Consider the following 7,513-nt stretch of genomic DNA (forward strand, 5'->3'; position numbering starts at 1 on the left):
TAAATCTCAATGATTCATATATTCCAAATATAATATTGGATATATATATGTATATATATATATTCTCTGCTCTTTAGCTAGCACTGTTTTTTAAATCATATTTTAAATATTATAGAATAGAAAAAATCATAAAAATAAAAGTGTCAGGAAAAACCTTTAGTCTAAAAGTTCTAGAAGAAAGGAATCTGTTTGCTATTAAAATTATAAGATATATTTTGTAAGTAATAAAAAGCATTCTTAAGGCTCTAGTATCTTATTGAAATTTCTTGGTCTTCCGAAGATACAACCATGTTTGTTAGGTCTCCATAAAATAATATTAATAGCAAATTTTTATGAAGTACTATAAAGTTTACAATGTGCTTCATATTCATCATCTTATTTGATTCTCAAAATAACAATATAAAGTAGTTTCTATTTACATATTAGGAAACTGAGGCTAAGAACAGTTAACTTGCCAAGAGTCACACAGTAGGTAAATATTGTCTGAGGCAAGATTCAAACTCAAGTCTTCCAGACTCCCAGTCCAGCACTCTATGGACTACTCTACCTAGCTTCCCCTGGGTGGCAATCTCTCACTTTCTCCCCCCCCACCCCTTTTTCTCTCTGTGTGTAGAGACACAGAGACAGAGAAACATAGAGAGACAGAGGAGACAGAGACAGAGAAAGGACAGAGACAGAGGGACAGAAACAGAGACATAGACAAAAACACAAAGACACAGACAAGGAGCCACAGAGACAGAGACACAAAGACACACACACAGATCTTTGTCTTTGGTTAAAAGTGAACACATAGCATTCAATGTAGAGTTATGGAAATAAGTTTAAGAGGCTGAAGCAGTTGGCATCCCTGGGGTCATTCTTGGATATTATCTCTGATCCACTATTTATTTTTTAAGTGTTTTAAATCTATGTCCTAAGTCTGTCATGTGAAAAAGGGATAAAAATAAAATGTACTTATTGCTAAAACACTTTAAGGTCTGTAGATAAATGTCCAAGATGTGTATTAAAAAATAATGCAATGGTCATTGAAGATAAAGAGATATGTTTTTATTTTAAGATATCCATTTCCAGTATGATTTTGGCACAATATATGCAAGACTCTTGAAATTCTTAGAAGAGGTACTAGGCCTGAGTTTAATCTCTGTAGACCACAAGAAAATCTAAATGTAATAAATTTTAACTTCATTGATTTGGCTCTTTATGAAGTCCAAAGTAATGTTGTGATCTATTGAAAACACTGAAAACCTCTGGGATATAGTACGGATGTTGGAATTCTTTCATACTATTGAAGAAATGATTCAGGATATGGAGACGTGCTAGGAGACTACTAATGAACCTTGGACTAACATTCATCATAGACTGGATTCTGGAACAGCTTTTGCTTTTTCCCAGATGGTGGCTTAAATATATTTCAATCTATTGTGGGCTTATATAGTACATGACAGAAGATAATTTAAACACAATGTCCCAATTGTGTATTTGTTTTTGTTATAACACTTACTGTGTATGCAATAAATGCCCTACTACAAAAATAATAAAAATGTTTTTCTTATACATAAATCATTCCCCACTTTTTAGAATGATTGGAAGTGTGGATTAAATATATGTGATGTCTATTTAAAAAAAATGGTTACTAGTGAGGATCCCTGTCAAATCCAGTTCTTTTATGATGATTTAGGATTTCATGTGCTAATGAGCCATGTTTAAGTTCTTGTATTTTGTTTATAAAAGTGGATTAAGATTGTTAGAATATCCGGAAACATTTAAAACATAATTATCATAGAAAATAGTCTAACCAGGAAGAATGCGTGTCTTTATTTCTACTTAGATTTAAATATACAAACGTAACTATAAGATGAGTTTTGTTTGCAAATTAAGTCAAGCACAATTTTAATTGTTTTCTAAGAATTGTAAATTATGAATATTTGTCTTTGTTATTATTTGAAGGTTCACTGTTTCATGGCAAGAGAAACAAAATTACAGAAAAGAATATACAAATATCTAAAGAAATCTTTTAAAAAAGTATTTCTCTTTCCCCATTGATCTATTATATTCATAATTTATTTCCAACTACAGTTTGTGTTTGCATACATATATATGTATCCCATATATTCACCTATTTATTGTTCCCTCTGATTATCAAAACTGTGATATGATAAATTATGAGTTATAATGTTTCATAATCTCACAGCATGTGTGATATGATGTCAAATGTGGAAGCCTTGGGAGTTGAGCCAAATATCAGCAGAGCTTACAGACAAGCAACTCACAAACACAGCTGAATCTGACCTTGTGTAATGGTCTAATTTAAACAGAGGCACCTTCTCTTGGGAGTAGGGGGAAAGTCAGATATGAAATACTTTTCAGCATGTACTGTTCACATACTCCAAAATGGCAAAAGTACAGAGTTTTAAGAACAATGTTTAAATAAATCTCCTGAATTAAAACATTAAGGGCCTGATAACTCAGTGGTGGGAAAGAAGATAGATATTTTCCCTTCTCTTTTGGAGGAAAATATTTTTACTTGGAAGCAACCTGCTCAACTGAAGACAACAATCCATAAAGGAAGGAGTACAGAGATGTGAAGAGTCGAAAGACAAAGCTTATAATATTAGGAGAAGTTACTAGCTGTGCAACTTTGGGCAAATTATTTTACTGCTCTTGGTCTGAATTTCCTCATTTATAAATAAAAGAAACTGAACTTATTCTAATTTTAGAATTCTATGATTCTACGAGCTCAGCATATCATTCACACTTAATTTGTGTCTATATGTGGTCAGTTAGCTGAACTATGACCATAAAACACAGCTGACTCTGTCCACCACAACTAATCTTTACAGTAGAGTCCCATGTAGAAAAACAAGACAACTGTAACTTTTTGCCAATATTTAAGATTATTGAAAACTATGCCAACTGAACATTTTGCTCACCATAGAAAATCATTTTTACTTATTATTATAAAATACCATGTAAATAATTGTAGAAATGACATCATCAGTGGAAAGATAGCACTGAACATGGAATAAGTGAGTATAAATTCAAACATAGCCTCTGTTACTTACTACCTGTGTGACTTGGAAAATCACTTAAATTTTCAAGACCTTGGTTTCTTCATCTATAAAATAAGGGAGTTGGACTTCTGATTTGCCTTCTAGCCCTAGGACTCCCATTCCCTGATCCTATGATAAAGGACGAATGTTTCTGGAGAAGAAGGTGGATTGTTCACACACAGAGAGCGAGGTGTAAGAGGGAACATCCTTAGCAGTAGAGGCTAGACCCAGTAAACATGAAAACAGACAAGATGGCTAATAAAATTATCCTACAAGAAGAGGCATGATGAGTTTCCAATTGTGCCAGAGGAATGAGTATTCACAGTGATAATAATATAGATCTATTAAATCATCTAATGTCACACTATTTATTAAAAACAAATACAGATGAATATGAAGAATTCAGAAAAGCATGGGAAGACAAAAGAACTGATGCACAATTATCATCATCATTTTCAATGCAGAATCAGGAAAACAGTATGTAAATTGGTTACAACAATGTAAATGGGATAAAAAAGAAGCAAATAAGCAAAAATTCCAAAGCAAGAAATTGTATAATTATAATGAGCATGCTTGGCCTGAAGAAGAAATGAGAAAATGCACTTTCCACCCTTTCAGCAAAGTTGGGGAACTAGATTCAGGTGCTGTGTGGGTTAGTTTGTCTGAATTGCTTCCTCCTCCCCCCCCCCCTTTGTACTTTCTTTTTTATAGGTAGCGAGGAAAGAATGACAAATTTTGAAATAAAGGTTAAATAAAAATAAAAGATATCTATAAAAATTAAAAACAAAGAGAAATTACTTGATGAAGAACAACATAAATAGTAGGCACTTAATATTTGTTGAAATGAAAAAAGGAACGAGTATGGTAATCTTTCTTGAAGGATGCATATAAAAATCACAATTAGGCAAATGGATTACACATATTTGAATTTACTTTGGTATTTTACCATTACATATATTAAAATCTACATACTTCTTCTCTTTACTCTAATTTTCATGAAAAAATATAACATTTTATCTCTATAATGCCACCCCCCAACATTCAATCCAAAGTCCCTGCAGAAACTGTTGAACTTTGGAAAGTCTTACTAAGAAGAGTTGAAAAGACAAGATCTTTGTCTCGGAATCACAAAACGTTAAAACTAGAAGGGACCTTAAACTCATGTGAATTGGTCAAACCTTTTATTTTGTAGATGAGAAAACCTATTCACAGAAAGCTTGTGACTTACCCCACATCCCACATCTAACAAGTGATAGAACTGGTTCCCAGAGAAGTTATGAATGTAGATGTCCCAGACCTGCAAAGACCTGATGAAGAAGCCATTAAAGAGATTATAGAAAGGACATGGGTAGTCCCAGAGAAATCTATTTCAGAAGGTTGCTGCAGTGAAGCCAGCAAGCTGCTGATAAGCTAGCTCTAGCACAGAACATCCAGCACACGCCATCTCAGCAAGTGGTAGCTTTCATTTCTGGAGCGAAGCAATGAGTTGTTCAGAAGGTGGAAATGCAAAAATATCCAGTGTTTAAAATTATTCATCACCATCAACATCATAATTTTCAACAATTAAAACAAGAAACATCTCTTGGGTTACTGTATCCTAGATGCTGAGGTTAGGAAAAGTATAAAGAATAGTTCTTGCCCTCAAAGGACTTAAAATCTTGTTAGGAAGACATATACATAAAAAGACATATACATAAAAGGATCAATTAGGAAATTTTGGAGTTTGAAGTAAGGGACCTTAAAGGTCATATTATGCAACCCTATCATTCTACAGATGAAGAAACTGAGGACTGAAAAGTCTAAGTAATTTGTACAGAGAAGTTATCATACTGTAGAACAGGACTAGATCTTAGGCATCATCTGGACAAATGGTTTCAAACTCAAATAGAGACAGAAGCCACTGAGCTGTATATAAGTATTGAGAGAGATTATTATTATTATTACTATATGATTATATTAATAAGGAATTATCAAATTGTGATCCAGGATTTTCTTCTATTTTCTTTTAAGGCCTAGCTCCTGGAAAAGGTCAATCTAACTCTGAAGGACATGGCTGGTAGATGAAAGTACTCCTAGCCCTCAAGGAACATGATCTTCAGTCTTGAGCAGGATCCTACACAAGTAGGAGACCTAACTTCTGTTTAGGGTACAGACAGAATCTAGTCTGGGCAAATCCTTACACTGGGGAAAGAGCTCCTGTCCTTGTACCCTTCAATTAGAATTTAGGATGATCCAGCTCATGAAGGAGAAATCCAGCCAGAGAGGTCTGGGAGGAGATGGATTCCTCTGTACAGAACTATCCAGCCTAGTTCTCAGTTGAAGGAGCTAAAGACTTCTAGCCAACCCTCTCATTAAATGTCCACCAATCAGGGTTGATTTTCACTTGTCCAGATCATTCCCTTTCAGGTATTTAAGACTCTCAGGGTCTCCATGGGGTGGGGGTGGGGGGGTGTCTTTGGTTACTGAGAGAAACCGTTGACCATCAATTTATTGATTGCTGGCTAGCCTAATTAATGAATTAATTATTAATTACCTAGAAACTCTGTCTCTCAGAATTTCCATTCATCAGAGTATCCCTCTGGGCTATGTATTGACTTAGTTTTAAAATGTAACATTAATTATTTTTATTGTACTTTTCTTTATTTTGTTAAGTATTTCCCAATTACATTTTTTTGCTAAGTATTTCCCAATTACATTTTAATTTGGCCTAGGCTTCTAGCTGTGCATTTGAAACCTCTGATCTAGGCCCATCCTTCTTTTTCAAATAAGGAAATTGAGGCTCAAGGTGGTATGGTTAAGTATCATGTCCAAGGTCACATTGGTAGCATTTGGCAGAGCCAGGGATTAAAAACCAAGTCCTCTGAATCTCCATTACCCCACTTCAATTTGCTCCTTCTTCTGTTTCATACTATAGCTAACATTTCTAGCTTTTATACTCATTAGCTATGTGATTGTGGGCAAGTTTTATTATTATTAATCCCCAATATATTGAATAATGATTAATATTTTAAAATAAAGTTAATTCAGGAACATGTGCAGAGACCACTTTGTTTCGCTTCACAACCTTATTCACCAGGCGTCTTTTAGAATTACTTGTAGCAGTCTCACAAGTTGATTTTTCTAGCCCATACTACCTTAAGCTTTTAGGAGAAAGGGCCTACATTAATCTAACACAGAAAAAATATTCACTCATACACCTTGACCTATGTCTCATGTATACACACAAGTACCAAGAAGACAAAAAATGTCATTTAACTTCTACTTTCCTTTCAACCTCCATTGTATTTGGGTTGTGGGTAGAGGCTGTTGGTTCCATTTTAACAGATTTTGGCATAAAGAAAATCAGAGAGATCACACAATTCATTATGTACTTCAATTATTTCATGATTCTTGACTTTGACAGTGCTTCTATTCACTGTCATATTGTACCGTGAGGACAGCTGAATTCCCTCTCACCTCCACTACAACCCAAGTTACTATTTGTATAAACATCTTTGGGAATTTGGATGCTGATCAGACCAGTTAGTTTTGTTCATTTGTCTTGGTTTTGGTCACTGTAAGTACACTGAATTCTGGAATAGTGCAGGTGTGGAGAAGTACAGGGAAGAGGTTCCATAGAAGTGGTTCCATAGAAGGTCATTCTAGGCTTTAGACTTCATCCTGAATAATTTTGTATTTTTTCATTTCTGGCAATAAAAGATTGTTGTCCAACAGACCTGTTTGCCCCTTTCTCCTTTTTCCTAATATTCAACACAACAGGAGGTCATTTTAGACTTCAGTTATTTTACCAAATGGATGTATAACAACGCTAGTATCTTCCAGCTGAAGTTTACTGGAGTGGAGTCTGGGAAGTGTGGGTGAGGGGAGACTCACTTAAAAATAATTCTCAAATTAAAATACTTAAGTTGTAATGTTTCCAGTTAAATCTTTCCAGGATCAAATGCCAGAAAACTGTGTGCTGTACATGTTGAAGAAGTAGCCAAAAGGGACAGCCAAGATTCAAGCTAAATTACTTTATCTGGACAACTGTTTTAAGTATATGTCATAAAGAAAATAAATTTCATTTCTATGGCCAACAACTAGTTTTAGATTAAAACATTAAGAAAAGTAGAAAGACCTATTTTGAGTATTTACATCTACATGGCATAAGATATGTATGGGTGTAAAAATGTGTGTATGCATATATGTATGCATGTACATATAGTTACTTTTATTTGGTGCAAAATACAACTTGATTCTTCTGACAACACAGCAAAGTTTCAGCAAGTTTTCCTATACTTCAGAATCTGATTTGGAATCTTCTCTAAGCCATCTATCTCCTACATGGACTTCTGTGACAAACCATTTAAATTCTCTGTGGGTCTCAGTTTCCTCAAAAATAAAATTAGACTTAGATTAAATGAACCCTAAGGCTCTTTCTAGTTCTAGGTTTATAAATCTATATATTTAATAATTTATCTATG

The sequence above is a fragment of the Trichosurus vulpecula genome, chromosome 7 (assembly GCF_011100635.1).
Source record: "Trichosurus vulpecula isolate mTriVul1 chromosome 7, mTriVul1.pri, whole genome shotgun sequence".
Classification (NCBI taxonomy): Eukaryota; Metazoa; Chordata; class Mammalia; order Diprotodontia; family Phalangeridae; genus Trichosurus; species Trichosurus vulpecula.